This window comes from Petromyzon marinus, unplaced genomic scaffold, assembly GCF_048934315.1.
Source record: "Petromyzon marinus isolate PM22_M1 ecotype Great Lakes invasive population unplaced genomic scaffold, UKy_Petmar_22M1.pri1.0 PM_Scaffold_19, whole genome shotgun sequence".
NCBI classification, from domain to species: domain Eukaryota; kingdom Metazoa; phylum Chordata; class Hyperoartia; order Petromyzontiformes; family Petromyzontidae; genus Petromyzon; species Petromyzon marinus.
The window spans coordinates 607,006-622,322 of NW_027423157.1; positions in this window are offsets into that span (position 1 = coordinate 607,006).

A 15,317-nucleotide genomic window follows, 5' to 3' on the forward strand; every position below is an offset into this window, starting at 1 on the left:
ACTGTACCATTGAAAATTAGTTTAATGTTTGGTTCCGATAATTTAGCATTGAAATAGCTGCGTGATTAGCTTGTGACTGGTCACAGAGATGACTATGTTAAAGTCAAAGCCTACACATCCACAGAGGCACCTAGTACAAATCAAACAGGATAATTTAGCATTGAAATAACTGAGGGATTAGCTTGTGACTGGTCATAGAAATAGCTATGTTAAAGTCAAAGCCTACACATCTACAGAGGCACCTAGTACATGGACGCCAAAGGGGGCTGCATCCAATCGACTATCATATAGTAAACCAATGTGAAAAAAACCTAAGTCTAAATTACGTCAATATAATAAATGTACTCAATATATTCTTCAATTAGCTGAGCTATTAACAGTAACTGGATATACACTACACTATATAATGAATACCATATAGTAAACCAATAAAAAACTAAAATATAAACTACCTCAATGTTATCAATAAACTCTATATATTCTCCAATCAGCTAAGCTACCAACAATAAGTCGTTATATGTCACAATGCTATATGGCGAAAAAATGGGTGGATTCTTACCCTCAACTTTAGCACCACGGATAGCTACGAGCCCCGTTCAGACGGACGAGTTCATCCATGGTCGGAACGGCGGAGGGGGAGAGAGACAGCTGCGACGCGCTGTTATACTCCATGATACAAACCATACCATTAACCGTGGTGTGAGAGGTATTAAGAGTCAATGCCAGCGAAAGAGCTGTGGTCTGAAGCTCATCGTAAAATACAATTAATTAAGAACCTAAATGGTTTAAAACATCTTTCCAATGGTTACTAAGCCAGAATCCATCTTCTCGGTTGAAATTGGCTCTGTGCTTGTATATGTGAATGGCCTCATGAACGAATCTCTCATGGTAGCCGGTTGGTTTGCAAAGAACCTCCGTCTTGGAGAAGTCAATGTCATGTGAGCCCACTGAATAATAACAGTGAGCTACCACGGCAGAGGATTTCGTTCTACCGTGTTTCAAGTCTGCTTTATGTTCGCGGATGAGGTCCGAGCTATGTCGTTTGGTTTCTCAAATGTAGCTACTACCACAGAGGCACTTTAGTTTGTAAACGCCCGTGTACTGTATGTCTGGAACAGCATCAAGAAGGGCCTTGGTTAATCATCTGACTGGCACTTTGCGGAGTTTTCTACGATCTCCCTTATGTTCTGTATGGGTTATCCAGTTTGCTGACATAGCTTGAAAACACACAATCACAATGTAACTGGGTATTGGCCAAGCATCCCAATGCTTAAGTTACCTGCAAATGACTTCATTGGATGACACTTGGCAGCAGAGGCGGATGATGGCATTGCTGGGGCCCTATGCCATTGTCAAGCTTAAGAGGCCCCATCTATGAATGCCTGTATATTTTTGTCATCAGAATGAAAATAACTGCTTTGGAGAGTCTTTTTTTCTCACTGATCTTTATTTTTTAAACAATCATGTTAAAACTCAACCCTCGTGTCCATTTCTTGTTTCGTATTTAGAGCCCCCCACCCCCCCCCAGTGTGAGCTCGACTGTGATGGATCACACGTATAATTGTGCACTCATATTTTCTCTGGGTAGCCAGGATAATTTATTATTTAAGTGAATGCAATGGTGATCAGGGGATTGGACCCAGAGCCCCACGTACACAGTAGAGTACAAGGGAACGCCCACAGAACAGATTTGAACTGACCTCCGGATTGAGAAATTGAACTGTGGTGTGACGTGGAGGGTGTTTCTGAACGTTATTGTGACCGACCCGTCCCGACGGGAGGAGAGAGGACAGGGTGGACCGGCTGCATGAGCTTACTCTCCGGCACTGCACAGCACAACATCGCCTCCCTACTGCAAAAAACTCGGCAGGACCCTCCTGAAAATAAAAGTCTTCGGAATCAGTGAGGCCTGACCTTGGGAGGACAGGCGAAGTCTTGGTCGTCACAAGCGAACATTTGTTTCTCCACATTAATTTGTATCCCCGGGTTACCATCAGGGCTGGGCGCTGCAAGCTTAGCTTCTGAGATCTGATGAGACTGGTAGAAGTTTTTTAAAAGGTAATTTCGGCGTCTGGAGCCCAAGCATGCAACAACTTTATGCAACTTCATGGTTCTTTCGGTAAAGTCACATAGAATGGAAATAAAATAATAAAAATAAAACATAATATAAAATAAAATTCTCACGACGTTTCGGCCACAACACAAGTAGCCTTCTTCAGGTGAAGGAACAGAACTGTCGGGACGACAGCGCTTCAATAACTGCTGCTAAAATTCGCAGCGTCTTTTAAGCTAGGTGGGAGAGGTAAAGCGCCTTGACAAAGGAGTTTACATATTAAACAGGATAATTTAGCATTGAAATTGCTGTGTTAAAGTGTTGGATCAGCAGGGTGTTAAAGTGAGAAATTAGCATGTAACTGGGAGATTAGCATGATGTTAATGTGAGGGATTAGCATGTGACTGGTCACGGAAATAGCTATGTTAAAGTCAAAGTTTACATCTCAACAGAGGCATTTAGTATATGGACGCTAAAGGACTGCAACTACCCAACTATTATACAATAAAACCGATGTGAAAAAAAACTAAGTATAAACTACATCAATATAATAAATGTACTCAATATATTCTTCAATAAGTTGAGCTATAAACATAAAGTAACTGGGTATACACTACACTATAAAATGAATACCATATAGTAAACGAATTAATAAAACTAAAATATAAACTACATCAATGTTCTCAATAAACTCTATATACTCTCCAGTCAGCTGAGCTACTAACAATAAGTCGTTATACATTACAATGCCATATGGCGAAAAAATGGGTGGCGGTTTTTTCCTTCTTTCCAACGTTAGCACCACGGAGAGCGACGAGCCTCGTTCAGACGGACGAGTCCTTCCATGCTCGGAACGGAGGAGGGGGGAGAAACAGCCACGATGCGCTGCTCTGTCCTGTGTTGCGTTACAGCCATGCCATAAACTAGACTACTATACATTGTAATGTTATACCTTCCAATCTAAACTACATTGTATAATATCGTATACACAGCCCAATGTAAGCTCGAACATTATGCAGTATATTAATATGTCTCCAACTAAACTTTTTCCTACATTACACGACTATACACCGTAATATACACTACCATAGACAAACTCACCCTTGAATTATACAATGCGTTGCTTTACACTACCCTATACTTTAGACTGTAAAATGTTAGACTTGTAATATTACACTATGTATTATTCTACCAACCCTACTGTATACCACACTGCTGTATATTCACTATACAATTACGATACTATATATTGCCTTATGAATTATGTTAAACATTGCAATGTTAAACTATTTATTATTATATAACATGCTTAAACCATACCATTGACCGTCGTGTGAAAGCTATTAAGAGGCAGTGCCAGCGAATGGACTGCGGTCTGAAAGTCACCATAAAATACAATCAATTAAGAACCGAAATGGTTTATAATGTCTTTCCAATGGTTACTAAGCCAGAATCCATCTTCTCGGTTGAAATTGTCTCTGTGTTTGTATATGTGGATGGCCTCATGAACGAATCTCTCATGGTAGCCGGATGGCTTGCAGAGAACCTCCGACTTGGAGAAGTCAATGTAATGTGAGCCCACTGAATTATAACAGTGATCTGCCACGGCTGAGGTGTTCGTCCTACCGTGTTTCAAGTCTGCTTTATGTTCACGGATGCGGTCCGAGATATGTCGTTTGTTTTCTCCAATGTAACTGCTACCACAGAGGCAACTTAGTTTGTATTCGCCCGGGTACTGTATGTCTGGAACCACATCTTTTACAAACGTAACCAGATCACGGATTTTATGTACTGTGTTGAATCGGACCTGGATCTTGTGTTTATTCAGGATTTTGGAGATCTGTTTTGTGACCCCCGCAATGTAGGGTAAGGTGATGGTTTTGAATGGCTCCTCAAGAAGATCCTTCTTCATGGCTGGAGTGATGGCTTTGCGGATTGTGTAGTCGGAGTAACCATTAGCCTTGAGAGCTTGGTGTACGTGCTTGAGTTCACTGGCAATGTGTTCCTGGTCGGAAATGCATTGGGCTCTGTGGTATAGAGTCTTGATGAGGGAGTTCTTCTGGGATGGATGGTGGTGGGAATCCGGTTTTAAGTAAGCATCCGTATGGGTAGCTTTCCTGTAGACAGAGTGGCCCATTGAACCATCAGGTCTCCTTTTAATTAGGACACACAAAAAGGGTAGCTTGCCATCTTTTTCGACTTCCATGGTAAATCTGATGGCTGGGTGTATGGAAGTGATGTGGTCGAGGAATTGGTCTAGAGCAGGCCGGCCATGTGGCCAGATGATAAAAGTGTCATCCACGTACCTCTTCCATAACGTCGGGCGTAGAGTGGCAGTCTGGATGGCGTCCGTTTCAAATTTCTTCATGAAAACGTTGGCCTCCGTGGTGCCTCACCACAAACGTGGGGCCCGGTCAGCCACGTCGACTGTCGTGATCGCGTACAGGTGGTGAAACTGCCACACATGAACCATGATACCTTGCTGATCTCGTGTCAAGGAGAATAAACCAGCAGCCCTTCGTTAACAATGGGAATGATCGGTAAGGGAACACATTGGGCTCTACAGAGGCACTCCACTATTATACACCACTACTCTACAGTACACATTGGGCTCTATGGAGGCCTGTCGTTAAGGAATTACTCGTTAGCATGGGGTGGTCGTTAAGAGGGGTTCTATTGTGTATAACAAGTTTAAATATTTAATAAGTTAATAGAGAGTACTCAACTGAGATGGCGGAGGAGTTTGCTAAACTCACAATACAAAGGCCACTGTCCCAGCCTCTGTGGTTGGACCATCTCTAGCTCCACCCACCTACCTTGATGCACCTATCTCAGGCCTATATAAGACCTTGTCTCAGCAACTTTATCTCTCACCTGAAGACGATTGCTTGTGTTGCGATCGAAACGTCGTGATATTTTTATTATTTTTTTATCTACGTGGCTTTACCAAAAGACCTATAGAATATAATCATGAATAGGTTACGTACTCTACATGGACCCCCCCCCCCCATTATTAATCATGAGCAGGTGACGTCCTCCAAATGGACACCCCCCTCCATTGATAATAATTAGTGGGTGACATCACTCCACATGGGGGGGGCGAGGTGCCTCCTCTCCCCTCCTCAGCATCAACTTATAAACTCACTACAAAGGCAGAACCCTCACGTCACGTGATCTCCATAACGCTATTGAGACATCTAAGTAAAAAGGATGCCATGATGAACAAGGGATTATAACCTTTAAATGAAATAGGTCTGTCACCGCGGCCTTACAAATTGCACACAAATGGATGCAATGAATATCACTTCGCGGTCTGCTTTGCGCTTGCAAGTTTCAGATTTACTGCAATACACCCACGCTTGGAAGGGCAAAAGGCTAGTAAACAAATAATCGCCTCGCCCGCTCCCCACCACAATATCACACAATGATATAGTACTTCCTTGTACAGTATACCCACTAAAGACCAAATATAATCCCCATGATAGGTAAATTGATATACATAGAGCTTGCCGGCGATAGGTCTAAATCACGAACTATGAACTCGTGATATTCAAGGGTCTCCCGTATTTGGAGTTTGCATGTTCTCCCCATGGTCACGTATCCTTTTCTCCAGGTCATCCGGTTTTTTTCTCCACATCTAAAAACATGCGTTGAGATGACTGCTAAAAAATTTCACATAATCCACCTCGTTGAGCAATCATATGTGGCCAGGCTGCTTCTGGAAATAAAAATAGGTCGCTTACAGGAGCTGAATGGATTGCCACATCACAGGGATGCGAGGAATCGCAGCATGGAGAGGGCTTCATCCAGCAGTGGATTGATCCTGGTTTGCTTTGCAAATAGGTGCACTTCAGCATGCACTTCCAAATGGTGTCTAAAGTGTCTGTTTAGTCAAGTACACTTTTTTTTACATACGAGAGAAAATAATGTGTGTACTCGTGTGTCACGAAGCACCTCTCTTACTCCCCAAATGCATTAAAATGTTATAAAAAGCCTACTTGAGCAATTTTCAATCCACAGCTGGACGAAGGCCTCTCCACATCATGTCATCCATAGGTGTTTTATAACCATGTATCACCACGCTGCTCAGTGCAGATCAGTGGAGGGAAGGGAGGACACGATATCACTCTCCACTGATGTTAGCCATTGCTTGGAACAGCCACCCCTGGTAATGGCGAATCGGGGCAACTTCCCTGGGCCTCAGGCTGTGGGTGGACCCTGTGCTTTGACGTTGCGGTATCAGATGTAAAACTTCTGGTTTAAAATTTGACTTAAAGCTTTTGTGACTGCAGGAATTCATATTATTTGGGTCTTTCGGTAAAGTCACGTAGATAGGTTCAAAGAAAACCAAAAAACTGTGACAATTCGATCACAACACAAGTGATCGTCATCAGGAGGAAAGAGGAAAGCTGCTGAATGCAGACTGTTTTATAGGGTGTCGTCCTAGGGTCTTAAACGAAGTGGGCGGGGCTAGTGATGTTAATGTGAGACATTAGCATGTTGATGTAAGCTCGGAGAGCGGCGTCCACGACGAGTGCATGGGTGGCGATGATAATGTCAGAGATTAGCGTGTTAATGTAAAATCGCAGAGCCACCACGACGTAGAGGTCGGCATCCGTAGTTGGCCACGTTGGCGCGATAAATTCAACCTGTTAATGTGAAATCTGAGAGCCGAAGCCACGGGAATTTTTTTTAATTTACATCGAAAGGTGGCATGAAGCATCACAGCCAGTTATGCCTTAAACTGGTTGATAACGTCCTTCCAATGATTTATAAGTTTGTACCCATCTTCTCGGTTGAAATTGTGTCCATCTGCATATATGGATGGCTTCATGAACGAATATTTGTTGATAGCCAGTGGGTTTGCAAGTACCTTCATCTTAGAGAAATCAATTTTGTGAGCCCACCGCATTAAAACAATGATCAGCCATGACCGAGGTATTGGTCCTTCCGTGTTTCAGATCTGCCTCATGTTCACGAACACGGTTCGAGACATGTCGCTTAGTTTCCCCAATGTAACTACTGCCACAGACACAGATTAGTTTGTAGACGCCGGGGGTATTGCATGTCAGGGATCACATCCTTCACAGATTGGATCAGATCACGAATTTTATGTACTGTGTTAAATCGAACCTGGATCTTTCGTTTGTTCATGATTTTGAAAATCTTTTTGGTGACCCTTGCTATGTATGAACCTATCTACGTGACTTCCAGTTTAGTTTGAAGGCTTCAGGAATCCCACACGGTGAGATTTGCACCAGGCCCCACACTCCCTATGGATGGCTGACTGGTTTATAGTGGAGTGCACCAAATCAATATTCCACCACCGTGGACGACATTGTTTTGTGTGTAGAGCTGCCGTGACGTCACCTGTATAGCTGAACACGAATGGGAACTGAGCTGTGACTTCACGTACGACTTGATGCATGGAAGGAGACTGAGAGAAGTGATCAATGATTTTCTGAATGAGTAAATGGATTAAGTGCCTAATTAATTAATTAACAAATACCTCATTTAATGAACCTATGAATTGAAGAATGAACAGATGAAAGACGAAATGAACGAACCAGTGAGTTACTCAATTAATGCTGGTGACGCGCTCCCTTTTGCGCTGTCACTATCTGCTGGGAGTGCACAGACTGCATGAGTCTCGGGTTCAATATGAGACTGGGGACCATGGTGCATCATCATCAATACATCGATTACAAGCATTTCTTGAGGCGACCCCATACATGAGCTATAAGTGTAACTTGGTTGCATGCAACTGAATAGGGTTAGATCGCGTAAATATGTCATTAAAACCCGGCACCACTTGACACAGCTAACTAGTAAGGGTTGTCACGTAAACAGAACATGCCAATTCGTCACTAGTACACACCGGTGTGTTGGAGAGCCAAGCCACAAGATTTACAATCTGAGTACGACGTTTCGCCAGTAATTACAACCAGCTTCATCAGGCGACGGCCAGATTTGTGGAGAAGTCCACGTGTTTCGTTCCTTATATAGAGGCATCGATGTGGTGACCACACTTCTGCGAGCCCTTTGATCTTGTCCTTCCTGTCCATTGTGTGTGTTAAAATAGCCGTACCAACAGTAATCCCTCTTGTAGTATGGTACTCTGTATAGGCATGCATTAAAAACAATGTATTATTTGATGATTTGCTTCCACTCAGCACTAAGTTCGTAGCTATCGAAACGGTTAAAATTATTTTTATTTATTTCAATTTCGATAGATTCTCTAATTAGTCTTGGGCAGTCATAGCTAGTTTTGCAAATAACTTCAACATTATCAAAATCAATTGAGTGTTCTTGTTGACACGTGTGTATTTAATATTTCTCTGATGTTCTTTTAGTCTCGTGCTGATAATTCGTCCTGTTTGCCCAACATAACATTTGCCACAAGTGCAGTTAATCCTGTACAAACCTTCTGTTGATAGCTTCAGTAATACATATTTTGTACCAGAAGTAGAGTTGAAGAAACATAAGTACGTTTTTATTACAATTGAAATATATATAAATATCCATGTCCATCCAACCACATCTCAATGTCTGTGTCTGGGAGAACACGCTAGTTTCTCCCTCTGCGGAGTCTCCACCACTTTTCTTTCTTCTTGTTTCCCGGCTCCTGGTCTTGGTGCTCCTTCCCTCTGTCTCCTCCTCGTTCATTCTCCTCTTCCTCATCTTTCTCCAGCTGCCGTGTGCAGCCCATGAAGCTCCAAATTGCCCAACGCCAGAAACTGTTCTTTCTCTCTCCCTTAGAAGATGGGATGTGCTTAATCTCTTTCTTCTCTTCCTGAACACTCTCTGCCCTCCAAGGTTGCTCACATCTTCCTTCCTCATTCACCACTTGCTGCTTTGCATCGTCTTCAACCGTGTCGACCTCCTTCAGCTCTACTTCATTTGCCTTTAACTCAATAGCTCCTACTTCTTTTGCCTCTACATCATTCTCCTCTACCAAAATCCCCTCACTCTCCTCCACCTCAATAGCCCCTACCTCCACTTCTACCTCAATCACCTCTACATCATTCGCCTCTAACTCATTCGGCTCTACCTCCATAACCACTTCCTGCTTGGCCTCTCCCTCAATCTCCTCTACCTCTTTTGCCACTTCCTGGATGGCATCTACTTCATATGCCTCAACCTCATTTGCCCCTTCCTGCTTTATCTCCTCCACCACGTTCTCAACTTTTTTTGCCATTTCCTGTTTGGCCTTTACCTCATTTGTATCTACCTCATTGATCAAGACCTGCATGGCCTTTTCTTCGATCGTGTCGACCTGAATTGCCTCGACCTGTTTCACCAATTCCTGCTTTGTATCTCTCTCAATCCCTTCTACGACATTGGCCACTACCTCTTTCACCACTTCCTGCTTGGCCACTGCATCAACCTCAATCACCACTACCTCTACCTCACTCGCCACTTCCTTCTTGGGCTCTCCATCATTCCTCTCTCCCTCAATCTCGTTTTCCTTCATCTCTTCTACTTCCCGAACTTTCATCTCAGTCCTTCGTAGCTTCCTATTCCTACGTTTCCTCTGAACACCATCCTCTCCCTCTTTCTTTGTCTCCACAACATTATCAACTTTCTTAGCCACTTCCTGTTTGGCTATTCCCTCATTCCCATCTACCTCACTTGCCTCTACCTCTTTCCCTAAGTTCTCCTTGGCATCTCTCTCAATCCCTTCTACGACATTGGCCACTACCTCTTTCACAAATTCCTGTGTGGCCACTGCATCTACCTCAATCACCGCTACCTCTACCTCACTCGCCACTGCCTTCTTGGGCTCTCCATCATTCCCCTCTCCCTCAATCTCGTTTTCCTTCATCTCTTCTACTTCCCGAACTTTCATCTCAGTCCTTTGTAGCTTCCTATTCCTACGTTTCCTCTGAACACCATCCTCTCCCTCTTTCTTTGTCTCCACAACATTATCAACTTTCTTAGCCACTTCCTGTTTGGCTATTCCCTCATTCCCATCTACCTCACTTGCCTCTACCTCTTTCCCTAAGTCCTCCTTGGCATCTCTCTCAACCCCTTCTATGACATTGGCCACTACCTCTTTCACAAATTCCTGTGTGGCTACTGCATCTACCTCAATCACCGCTACCTCTACCTCATTCGCCTCTACGTCACTCGCCACTTCCTTCTTGGGCTCTCCAGCATTCCCCTCTCTCTCAATCTCGTTTACCTTCATCTCTTCTACTTCCCGAACTTTCATCTCAATCCTTCGTAGCTTCCTATTCCTACGTTTCCTCTGAACACCATCCTCTCCCTCTTTCTTTGTCTCCACAATATTCTCAACTTTCTCCACCACTTCCTGTTTGGCCATTCCCTCATTCCAATCGACCTCATTTGGCTCTATCTCTTCTGCTAATACCTGTTTTGCATCTCTCTCAATCCCCTCTATGACATTGGCCGCTATATCTGTCACCACTTCCTGCTTGGCCACTGTTTCTACCTTAATCACCGCTACCTCTGCCTCATTTGCTAATTCACGCTTGCCATCTCCTTCTAACACCTCTACCTTATTCAACTCTACCTCATTCATCACATCCTCCAAAGCCACTGCCTCAATCATCTCTACCTCAATCGTCCCAACCTCCACCACTTCCTGCATGGGCTCTCCCTCACTCCCCTCTCTCTCAGCCACCTCTTCTTTCACTGTCTCCTCCAGAACTTTCTTCTTGTTCTTATGTTTCTTCCTACTCCCACGTTTTCTCTTCATACCATTTCTCTCCCCCACTTTCTCCATCTCTTCCATCTCGCTCTCAACCTTGTTGCTATTCTGACATGTCTGTTGCACATCCTCATTATTAGTGTTGACGTTTGCCTCCTGCTGCTCTTCTGCCTTTTGCTGCTGCTGCTGCTGGTGGTGGATGATGAAGTTCTTCAGCTCGGTGCTGTTCTGGAATTCCAGCAGCTCCCGCTGATACTTGGCCTGCTGCTGTGCACAATGATCCATCAGGATCATCTCAAGCTCCCGAATGTGGTGCTCAGCTTCTAGTTTTGCAGCACAGAGCATCCTCTTGTGCTGCCTCTTCGAGCGACGGTCTGGGGAGTCACATGGGGAGGAGAGAGCAGCACCACAATTGATTCGTTAATGGGTGTTTGAGTATTTCCAGTATGATAATAGGTTTTTCCCATTTTTTCTGGCAACAAAACAGGTATTAAGATGTTAAAACACCAAACTGAAACCTTTCACAAGGAATCATGTCTGCATTAACCACGATGCTTGTGGTCAGAATGCAAACAAAAAACATACTCTGATAATATATGCATTGTCCTTGAAACTGATTGTTCCACACCAGGGACAGCTTTCTTTTGAGCCTCGTCTCAAACGGTGTTAGACCAGAGGACGCCAAAAGGCGTATTTCCTGTATGTTATTTTGGTAAAGAAACTTGGCACCATTGACAGGAATCTAACTTAACTTGAGACCGATGTAACAATGATAACACTGTAGGGAGGTCTGGAGGTTGACTCATATGCCGGAGACACCTCCTCCTCCAAAGAACTTTATTAGATTAATAAGCTGGCTGGGGAGGCCATATTAAGCTTGCGAGGTCTGGAAACTCCAGGCCAAAACATAGATAAACTTCCGTTATCTCCGAAAAAGTAATATGGATTGATGACCAAGCTGTGGAGGTCTGGCTAAATTTATAAGATGTCCATTGTTTCACAAGAGAGAGCATGAATCGGATAAGAAATCCACTTTTAATTCTTATACACTGGTCCATTCATACAATTAGTATATTAGTGGGCTACGTTAGAGAAGATGAAGGGAGGAGAGGAGAAGAGGAGGGCCGGGGTGCCCGGAGCACAGAGAGTGCCCAGAGGGGCCAGAGAGCCAGGGGCAACCCTGATGTTTATGTTGGTTGGATAGCATGTGCTCCCGTGCATGTGAGGTTGCTCTCAACAGAAGTCATTCCTTGCACGAGAATGGCTGAAATGCTGAGTAACCACTCAGAGGTATAGTGGTTAAGTAGTGGAGATGGTATAGTGGTAAAAGAGTGGAAATTTTAAAAGCAAAGTTTAAGATTTGCAGTTGTCAATTTATATTGAGCCGATACATATGGCAAGTGAAATTAAGAAGAGTTAAAGTGAGTTTTGCAGAAGAAATCTTGAAGGAAAGAGAGGATACATGTGTGCCTCTTGGAGAAGGAAAGGCATTGCTCAAAACTGCTGCAAGGTCACCTACCATGAATCGGATGAGTTTAGAAAAACGTGACTGTAAACCAACAAGCCTGTGAATATTTATCATGGTAAAGACACCTCTGTACGTTGGATACTGAAGGAAATCCATCGTGCTACACATCGTCAAAGCCCGACAACAACTGACATTCGAGAAAGAAGTACAATTTCATCGTTCTGCACATCCTCAATACCCCACCACATCTGGAAAGTCACCAGCTGCATCAAGCACCTGACTGTTGTATTGTTCGAAAGACACTGTGTGTAACGACTTTACATCCACTGGCACAGCGGGTTTCTAAACGCTTGCCATGTCACCTTCTCAACACTAGCGTCTGAGACCGTCTGATACAGACTGAAAGCTGATTTCCTTTGTTGCACTATTTGCCTTTTCATGAATGTCATATTGTGCACTGGGTTATGCCTTATTAACCAAAATTCTGAATTTAGCTATTCATGTATTTCTATTACAGTATCACATATTCTTTGGACCAAGTGTCAATTGCCTATTTGATGACTAGTACTCTGATTCTTTTTTTACAAATCAGGGACATGTTTTAATTAAAATGTGTCTGTGTGTGTGGTTGAAAAGTGTAACAATTCCATGCGTTACATGTGTAGTGTTGAAGCGCCGACCTGGTGAAGGCCTATGATACAATCAGTAGGCCAGGGCTCTGGATTGTTATTCGTATTTTCGGAGTCCCTAACCTTCTGCTCACAATCATTAAGGACCTTCACGATGGTGGGCAGGCCCGGATAAAGTTGCATGCCTGGGAGTCAGAGCAATTTCCTGTTTACAGTGGGGTGCGACAGGGATCTACTCTGGCTGACACATTATTTAGCATCATCTTCGACCACATAGTTGTAGAAGCTTTTCATGGCTGTACCGGTGGATTTTTTTCTATTTGCTACAGATACAATGGGAGGCTGATTGATGCCTGGGTGAGGTCAAGGGATTGCTCCCTACTGGTCAACTATGTTATGTATACTGATAATTTGGAAGTTGATGCTCACACTGAAAAATAGTTGGAGGTTCTGCTGCTAAGCCTGGAGCGTGCGACAAAGAGGTGGGGCCTTACCATCAGCACCACCAAAAGTAAGCACCCGGCTGAGTATGTTGTGTAATTTAATACTCCGCCCCCTCAACTACTCTTGAGTGATGGGGTAGTTGTAGAGAGAAGAAGTTTACGTACCTGGATAGTGTGCTTATGCAAAAATTCCAGTTTGGCAGCAGAGGTGTCACTCCGAATCGGCATATTTTCATCAGCTTCGTAACACTTTGGGGTATCTACCTGGTCTGTCACTCGACACAAAGCGCTGGGTCTTCTTGGCCAATGATGGAATAAATAAAAAATCTGAACCAGCTTTAAACTTTCAGACTGGCCTGCCTACGATCCACCCTGGGTTTAACTAGGCTGGAATGTGTGAAGAGCTCACAGTGAGCTCCACTGGTGGGCAGGGCTGCATTGCCTGGGTCATGTAGCCTGCTTGCTCAGCCACCGCATGCCCAAGCAGCCTCTGTTTTCTAGATAGAGGGGGCTAAATGGGCGTGGCACGGCCTGGAGAAGAGATGGACTGATGCAGTGCAGGAGGATACGGAACTAAGTGGACTTGCCAAAGACTGGTACCACTGGTGTCAAGATCTGCCTCTATGGAGGAAGCTCGTGAAGGATGCTTATGGGAAGTTGGTGGCAGTTGCCCTCAAGCAAAAAAGGAGGGTGAGAGGAGCGACGCTCACAACAACAGACGGTGCACTGGATGACTAAAACGCAGCAAGTTGGCACAGTAGGATGCAAAGGTGGTGCGTCTGCCAGTCATCTCAGTCAGTCAACCCATCGCACTGGGGTCTGTCCCCTGATCTCCTGTCGGCAAGCCTTCGACACTTCAAGTGGCCTCACAGTGTACCAGGCCTGGCACAAGCGCCATGGTGACGTCTCCGTCACTTAGTGGCGAATGAGGGCTGTTGTTATTATCTGAGTCGGTTAGGGGCCTCCCCTAGGTCCACTCAGCCTCAAAAAAGTATCTGATGCGGTGTGTAAATATCGCAACTTGGGAGACAAAGACGGACAAGTGTGGTGCTGGCAAACCACCCCTCGTGTGCGGTGCCGGCCGTCATAGGTGCTCACTAACAGCACTTGCTCCTACAGTGTTTCAAGGCTATACACAAGATTTCTGTCTTTGTTTGTGTCTATGTGCAGTGTCTGTATGAGTGGTTGGGAGCAGTTGTGTCTGTGGGGATCGACCTGAGTTCGATTCCCATTCACAACCATCAGTGACTAATAAATAAAACCGGTCGTGTGCCTCCCCTACATCTACTCAAACTTAAAATAGTACCTCGTGCAACGTATAAACATCAACACTGGGGAGACAAAGGCATCCGGATGCGGTGCTGACCACCCACCCCATCATAGGTGCTAACTCGCTAACAGCACTTGACTCAATAGTCTGTTAAGGCTATACGGGGATCTGTCTTTGTATACATGTGCATGTGTCTGTGTGTATGTCTGTGTGTGGAATTACAGTACTCACTTCCCGTCGGCTTGCTCTTCTCTCCACCCTGCAACAAAATCACAGCAGCGCACGTGAGACTCTAATCACATCACAGCTTACAACCACCACCACCATCATCATTACCGTCCTCATCATAACCACCATAACGATCACCATGGTAACCATCATCTTATTTCTCACTCCCCGTGCCCCTCCCCACGTGTGTCACTCCCCATACCTAACTTCACGTGTGTGGATACCGCTTCGACCAATTACTGCAAAGTATTGCAAGTCTACGGAAAATAGAACAACGGGACGCCCCCCCACTTGCCCTCTGCCCCCCCCCCGTGGATCCCACATCAACTCCCGTGCCCCCACCCCTATCCCGCCCAGGCAGGGGGGGGCGGCTGTAGGGGGCCACGCGGGGGTGAGGGAATAGAGAAAGGTCGACTAAGCTTTCACTGATGACCCAGTGCGGTGTATAAACATCAACACTGGGGAGGGAAAGGCAGCATGGTGCGGACCAAAAGGATCACTCGTTAGCTGCCTCAGTCTAAATAGAAGCACACTAACGATGCTTTCCCCAGC